Consider the following 8,071-nt stretch of genomic DNA (forward strand, 5'->3'; position numbering starts at 1 on the left):
GGTTCCCGCGACCTGGCGCCCCCCCGCCGACCCCCGGGGTTAGCCCCCCAAAGCGCACCCCTCCCCTTTGCCTCCTTTTGGGGAGGGAGTTTCCTTTTTTTTTTTTTGCAATTCAGACTCCCCCAGGCAGGGGCGGATGAAGGCTCGCCGGTGCCCTGAGCGCTGACCAACCTTGGTGCCCCCCCTTCTTTACACACTGACCCCCCACTCCATTTTAGTTTGTTGACCTGTCTGACCAGATAGACAATGCGGGTTGCAGCAATACAAAAATTTATTCGTATGATAATACGATACAGTATAGGATAATAGTAGTACAATAGTACATCCTGCCAACCTTGCAGTTCGAAAGCAAGAAATTGCAAGTAGATAAATAGGTATCACTTCGGTGGGAAGGTAACAGTGTTCTGTGCGCCTTGGTGTTTAGTCATGTCGGCCACATGACCACCACGGAAACGTCTTTGGACAGCGCTGGCTCTTCGGCTTTGAAACGGAGATGAGCACCGCAACCCTAGTGTCGGATTTGACTGGCTTTCGAGCAAGGGAACCGTTACCTTTACCTTTTTACAATAGTACAAAGTAGGACAATAGTACAATAGACTGTACAAATGAAGCTTTTCACCCTTTCCCCAACTTTATTTCCCCAAATTTATTCGTAGGATAAGACAATACAATATAGGATAATAGTACAATAGTACAAAGTAGGATAATTGTACAATAGACTGCACAAACGAAGCTTTTCACCCTTTCCCCAACTTTGTGGCGCCTCCTTTGGCCCTGGTGCCCTAAGCACGTGCTTAGTCTGCTTCATGGTTAATCCGCCCCTGCCCCCAGGTGTAACCGCCCCGCAAGCATCAAGCTCCATCCAGTCCTTAACTGGCGCTGGGGGACCCACCAGGGATTTGTTTCCCAAGCCGGGAGATAAGGTAGGAAGGAAGAGGCGGTGCCCGTGTTCCTGAGCAGGTGCAGAGTGCGGTGCCCTGGCCACCCGGTAATCAAGACGGTGCTCTCCCACATCACAGGAACCAGATCCCGAGGGGTGGTTTCCCACTCAGATGTGAGCCGCCCCCGTATATCAGTTTTTCGAGGATTGGGAATGCCCTAGGTATAAATTGGAACGCCCTAAACCAATGTTCCCTCTAAGCTGTGGAGTCTTGGGAGCAAGAATTCTACTTTGTGAGCTACTGGCATGAAAGTTGTGACCGAGCGATTTGGCTACAGCATAAACTAGTTTGCTCTGGAGCCATCCTTCCTGGGCTAAGACAAAAATCTGTGAGCCAGAGACTAAGAAACTGTGAGCTAGTTCACACTAACTCAGCTTAGAGGGAACCCTGCCCTAAACTAGTCTTGGGAAATGCTCCCTCTAAGCTGTGGGGTCTTGTGAGCAAAAATCCTACTTTGTGAGCTATTGGCACTAAAGTTGTGAGCGAGCGATTGGGCTGCTGCATCAGTTAGTTGGCTCTGGAGCCATCCCTTCCTGGGCTAAGACAAAAATCTGTGAGCCAGAGACTAAGAAACTGTGAGCTAGTTCACACTAACTCAGTTTAGAGGGAACCCTGCCCTAAAGTAGTCTTGGGAAATGCTCCCTCTAAGCTGTGGGGTCTTGTGAGCAAAAATCCTACTTTGTGAGCTACTGGCACTAAAGTTGTGAGCGAGCGATTGGGCTGCTGCATCAATTCGTTGGCTCTGGAGCCTTCCCTTCCCGAGCTAAGACAGAAATGTGTGATGGGGAGGCTAAAAAACTGTGAGCCGGCTCACACTCACTCAGCTTAGAGGGAACACTGCTTGGGATGTGGGGCTGGAGTCCTTGGTAAACTCTCAAGCAAGGGGGGGGTGGAAGAGGAGGAGAGACTGAATCAGGCAGAAGCCAGGACCAAAAATCTTGGACCAGGCTCTAAGGTCAACAGCCAAAAAAGTAGCCTATCACTCTGGGCTGGAAGTTTGGGAATACTGGTCTAACCTACAAAGAAGCAAGTACCGGTTGGCTCTACGGGGCACATGAACACGTGGATTTGCCTTCTACTGAATCAGACTCTTGGTCCACCAAAGTCCATCTTGTCTACTCAGACTGGCTGAGGTCTTTCCCATCACCTCCTTCCTGGTCCTTCTTAACTGGAGATGCCGGGGTTTGAACCTGGGACCTTCTCCACACCAAGCAGAGGCTCTTCCACTGAGCCATGGAGCCTTCTCTGAATGGAGCTGTCTTAGGTTGAGTTCAGGCGGGCAGTTTGAAGGGGGAGGGAGTCGTGGCAAAAAAGTCCCGCAGCGACTGATGCGGGAGCATACCGGGAGGAGGCACATGGGAGCGTTCACACTGTTGGCCCGGACGCGGCTTTCTTTTTTTGTAATCTGGAGATGTGTGCTTATGTGTGCGCATGAGTGCATAAGAAAAACCTTCCCACTTTCACCAGGTGTCTTTTAAACTCAGGAGCGAAGCGTTACAAGACGGGTTGAGTACGGGTGGGGAACGCCAGACAGATGTGCCTGTGTGAACGGCCCATTTAATCTGGTTGTGAAACGCTCCTCACACGTGCCTATAATCGGGGCAAACTGCCCATCCGAACTCGACCTTAGATCAGGCCATCGGTCCATTAAGGTCAGCATTGCCTGTTCAGACTGGCAGTGGCTCTCCAAGGTCTCAGGCAGAGGTCTTTCCCGTCACCAACTGCCAGATCTTTTAACTGGAGATACACGGGGGATTGAATTTGGGACCTTCTGCATGCCAAGCAGATGCTCTACCAGGGAGCCACAGTACCTGGTAGTGCTGAAGGAAAGTGCCGTCGATCTGCAGCTGATTCAGGGCAGCCGCAGTAGGGTTTTCGAGACAAGGGACGAACTGAAGCGGTTTGCTGCTGTCTGCTTCCTTGACTTCCTTGGTGGTCTCCTTGATGGACTGTGCTTAGCTTCTGAAATCTCCCCAATGGAGACCCAAAGCAACTTACCTGATTCTTCTCTCCACAATGTTATGAATGCAGAACTTTTAGTTATCCAGGCTAGCCTGAGCTTGTCAGATCTGGGAAGCTGAGTGTTTCTATGCAGAGGCAGGCAATGGTACTTGGTGGTCTCCCATCCAAGGACTAACCAGGACCAACCCCTGCTTAGCTTCTGAGAGCTGCGAGACTGGGCTGGTTTAGTCCACCAACAGGGCCTAGCAGAGTAACTAAACTGAAACTTAGTTTGGTGTAGGGGTTAAGAGTGGCGGACTCTAATCTGGAGAACCAAGTTTTATTCCCCACGCCTGCACGTGCAGCTGCTGGGTGACCTTGGGTCAGTCACCGTTCTCTCAGAGCTGTTCTCTCACGAGCAGTCCTCGAGAGAGCTCTCTCAGCCCCACCTACCTCACAGGGTGTCTGTGGTGGGGAGGGGAAGGCAAAGCAGATTGTAAGCCGCTCTGAGACTCCGAGTGAAGGGCAGGGTATCAATCCAATCTCCTCCTCCTCCTCCATCAGAAGGGCCAAGAAACTCTTCGGTTTGTGTGTGTGTGTGTGTTATCAACAGGGTGCTGGGCCCACCAAATGAATCAAACTTGGTCTGATTTAGCAGAGTTATTGCCTATATTCAGTGCACCGTGCGCCTTGGTGTTTAGTCATGCCGGCCACATGACAGCGGAAATGTCTTCAGACAGCGCTGGCTCTTCGGCTTGGAAATGGAGATGACCACTGCCCCCTAGAGTCGGATTTGACTTGCTTTCGAGCAAGGAAAACCTTTTCTTTGCCTATGCTTTTTTTTTTTACAATTTTTATTTTCATTTTTCAATATCATCCTTATACATCTTATTTTCTAACATTAGGGGTTACATTATACATTTTCTTCAATCCACTTTATGGCTTTTTGCCTTTTATGTTTAAAGTTATCATCTGTTTTACCCGCCAAAAACATGTTCAGCTTATCCATCTCTATTATTTCAAAAAGTTTCATAATCAAATCTTTACTTGGTATTTTATCTGTTTTCCAATTCTTTGCAACAAGTATTCTTGACATTGTTATTAAGTATAAAATGATACATAATTCATTATATTTAATTCCTTCTGGTGTGATATTTAATAAGAAAATTTCTGGTGATATCGGTAGATCTATCCCTGTAATATCTTTTATCAATTGTTTAGTACTTCTCCAGAATCTTTTTATTTTCTCGCACCTCCACCATATATGAAAGTACGTTCCTATATTATTTCTGCACCTCCAACAGTTCCCTGAGACATTAGCATAACATTTAAGCAATTTATCCGGCGTCCAATGCCACTTTTCTTTGCCTATGCTAGTTAAGCAGAGCCTCCCTATCCAGTGGCAGTATACCTCTGAATAGCAGTTGCTGGGACAAACGGTAGCTGGAGGGACGGTCAACTTCATCCATTGCCTGCGGGCTTCCCAGATGTGCCTGGAAGTGAAACAGAGTAGTGACCAAGATAGATCTCTTGTCTGAGCCTCTCAGTTGTGTTGTTTAAAGGCCTAACAGGAGCAGCTGGAATTCAGACGGCTTGCATTGGGTTAGGGCAGGGGTCATTTCGTAGAAAAAGAGCTAGGGGAACTCATTAGCATATGCCACGCCCCCTGACATCAGGGGCCCGGCGGTGGACCTGCAAGGCCAGCGGGAGTGTGAGGAAGCCCCACCAAGGCCCTCCCTGGCTGGAAGCGGGGCGGCCGGAAGCAGGGGGCGGGGCTTCGTCATGTGCCCCGCCCCCCTGCACCTCACCCGGGGGAACTGCGTTCCCCTGCGTTCCCCCCCGAAATGACCTCTGGGTCAGGGTAAAATGGGGAGGGTGCTGGGTGGGTCCCAAGTGGGCAGGAAGGACTTTTAAGAGCTGGAGGAAGGGAATGCGAAAGATCCCAACTTGGCCTGCCCGAAGAAACTTGATTGGCCCCAGGCGGATTCAGTCATTTTCAGAATCCATGGAAGTTATGAAGAAGAGAGAAGACTACGAAGAAGGAGAGATTGGATTTATACCCCACCCTTATCGCAGAGTCTCAGAGCGGCTGACAAACTCCTTTCCCTTCACCTCCCCACAACAGACACCCTGTGAGGTAGGTGGGGCTGAGGGAGCTCTGAGAAAACAGCGCTGAGAGAACTTGTGACTGACCCAAGGTCACCTAGCTGGCTGCATGTGGAGGAGGAGTGGGGAATCAAACCCAGTTCTCCCAGGTTAGAGTCTGCTCTCCTAACCACTACACCAAACTGGTTAGGCACATGAGGTTAGACACATGAGGCCGGGGCCGTGGTTACAAAGAGCCCCTCGGGCAGGGGCAGCGTGGACTTTTAGCTTACCAGGAAAGGTACTGGTGGGCCGTGGCTGTTCTCTGAGGGCCATTTGGCTTGGAGTGAACCAGGGCGCCGACCACAATATGTGGCCATTTTCCGGCCAAGCAATTCCCCATGGTCCTACCTTGCAGGGCTGGCGGGTGGCAGCACTGGAGGAAATGGCAAGTGTGTTGTGAGCCACCTGGGTCCCAGCCAGCCCTGCAGGGGCTGCTTGTCTTGGCTTGCTCCTGGGATGCCTTCAAGGGCTGTGGCTCAGTGGCAGAGCATCTGCTTGGCATGCAGAAGGTCCCGGGTTCGATCCCTGGCACCTCCGATTCACAGGGACTCAGATGACTTTGAAAAAGGCCTGTGCCCGAAACCCTGGAGACCCCCTGCCAGTCTGAATAGACAGTACTTGATTGACCAAGTTGGGTTGTCAACCTCCAGGTGGGGTCTGGAGATCTCCCACTATTACAATTGCTCTCCGGGCAAGAGAGATTAGTTCTCTGGGAGAAAACGGCTGCTTTGGAGGGCGGACTCCTTTCCCACCTCAAACTCTTCCTCCTTGGCTCCACCCCCCCCCAAATCTCTAGGTATTTCCCCACCTGGAGGTGGCAACCCAAGGACCCAGGGTTTGATGCCGTATAAGGCAGCTTCATGTGTTCGTGGTCTCAGTCTCCCACCGCCTTTGGGGATACTCTGGGCCAGGGGGGGACCAAACTCGCTTAACGTAAGAGCCACACAGAATAAACGTCAGATGTCTGGGAGCCGCGAGACAAATATCACGCACACGTTTTTATTAACATTAAATGAGACTGCCAAAAATAGAAACAACAGGGGTTGAGACAGAGATTGATAATGATATTTATTTGTCCAATGATATTGATGTCTTTGCTAGTGGTATTTATTTGTCTAAAAGAGAGGGAGAGGGGGAAAGAGAGAAAGAGGAACAAAGAAAGCAAATAGATGGGGAAGGAAGGAAGGAAGGAAGGAAGGAAGGAAGGAAGGAAGGAAGGAAGGAAGGAAGGAAAGTAGAAAGAAAGGTGGAAAGAACACTGGCTGGGGAAGGGAAGACCGATGAGGAGGGCATGCCTCCCATTTGCTAAAATGTGGTGCACAAGATGTGTGAAAGAGCCACAGTTTGGCCACCCCTGCTGTGGGCTGTTTCTCTGGACAGTCAGCGTTCCTCCGCAAGAAATGAGTCTCACAGCCCTTTTACCTGTGAAATATAAGGAAAACGAAAGCACGCTGGTCATATGTCTGACTGCTCACTTAGAATAAAACTGTTCTAGCTTTCCAATACCCTGGAAAGACATCGGGATCACGAATGACTGGGAAAGGGGTCTTGCGGCACATTAAGGACTAGCAGATTTCGTGCTCTCGTGGACGGGAATTTGGTTCTTCCTGGAGTACTCTAGCCGCAATCATTCTGTCAGTTGTCAGATTCTGTGGCTCCGATCCACCAGAACTTCTGTCTGAATAAGTCTTTTCAGTTAACAATTAAGATTTGTTTTTCTTGGTGTAGCAGCCAGTTCCCTGTTTACTCAGGAAGAAAGTGTCCTTGAGTTCAGTGGGCCTTATTCTCTTGTAAGCGGGGCTCTTTTTGTAGAAAAAGCCCAGCAGGAACTTATTAGCATAATAGGCCACACCCAACAGCAGAAACTCATTAGCATATTAGGCCACACCCCTGACAGCACAGCTCATTAGCATATTAGGCCACACCCCCATGTTACCAGAAGTGTGCTCATCCAGCCACACCCACCTTTTGCTTCTTATTCTGTTGACCTTGTTTGTTGTCCAAACCCAGGGCCTTTTTTTGTAGCAGGAACCCCTTTGCATGTTAGGCCACACACCCCTAATGTGGCCAATCCTAATGAGTTTCTGCTGTTGGGTGTGGCCTATTATGCTAATGAGTTCCTGCTGGGCGTGGCCAACTCGGGAGCCAGCCGGAACTCCGTTCCTGTGCGTTCTGGCCCAAAAATGGCCCTGCTTGTAAGTGTGCTTAAGCACACAGCCCCCCCCCCCCCGCTCTGAAATTGATCACACACAAGACACACATTGTAAAAACCTGCAATATTTCAGGGAGAGAGCTGGTGAGCCGTAGTGAACAAAAGGCTGGACTAGGAGCCGGGAGGCCCAAGTTTGAATCCCCCCTCTGCTGCGGAAAGTTGCTGGGTGACCTTGAGCGGCTCATGCATTCTCAGCCTGACCTCCCTCACAGGGTTGTTGTGAGGATAAAAGGGAGGAGAGGAGAAGGATGTTAGCTGTTTTGGGTCTAAATGAAGCAGATGAATAACTAGAACACCATTAAATAACTTCAAACATATTAGGCTCGATGTGTTTTGGCTCTGGTTGTGTTATGTGTTGTGTACCATCAAGATGCGTCCGACGTACAGCGACCCTGTGAATTTAGGACCTCCAAAACATAGAATCATAGAATGTTAGAGTTGGAAGGGACCTTGCAGGTCATCTAGTCCAACCCCCTGCAATCAGCAGGAGCATAGCCAAAAGACAGCCCTACAACATACCCAAAAGTTGGTCGTCCAGCCTCCGCTTGAAAACGTCCAGCGAAGGAGCATCCATGGCCGGCTCGCCCGCTAGGCGAGCTAGGTGCTCGCCTAGGGGCACCGGCCCTCAGGGGCGCCAAACTGCGCCCTGGCCCCCCGCCAAAAGCCCCCCGCCGCCCTAACCCGGCGATTGCCGCCGCCATGGCGGCCAGCGAGGGAGCCGAGCGGGAAGCGCTGGGGAGTTGCGCCCTCCGGCACAGCGGCAGCTCAGCCCCCCTCCCAGTGAGAGAGAAAAGAAAGGCAACAGGGATCGGGTCTCTGCCCGCCTGCC

General features: G+C 50.6%; 1 protein-coding gene across 1 annotated transcript in view; it reads left to right on the forward strand.

The window, feature by feature from the left end:
* Positions 1-8,071, forward strand: part of ST8SIA2 (ST8 alpha-N-acetyl-neuraminide alpha-2,8-sialyltransferase 2) — a 67,819-nt gene that overhangs the window by 750 nt on the left and 58,998 nt on the right. The window lies entirely within an intron of this gene.

Source organism: Gekko japonicus, unplaced genomic scaffold, assembly GCF_001447785.1.
Source record: "Gekko japonicus isolate JY-2015 unplaced genomic scaffold, Gekko_japonicus_V1.1 scaffold324, whole genome shotgun sequence".
Classification (NCBI taxonomy): domain Eukaryota; kingdom Metazoa; phylum Chordata; class Lepidosauria; order Squamata; family Gekkonidae; genus Gekko; species Gekko japonicus.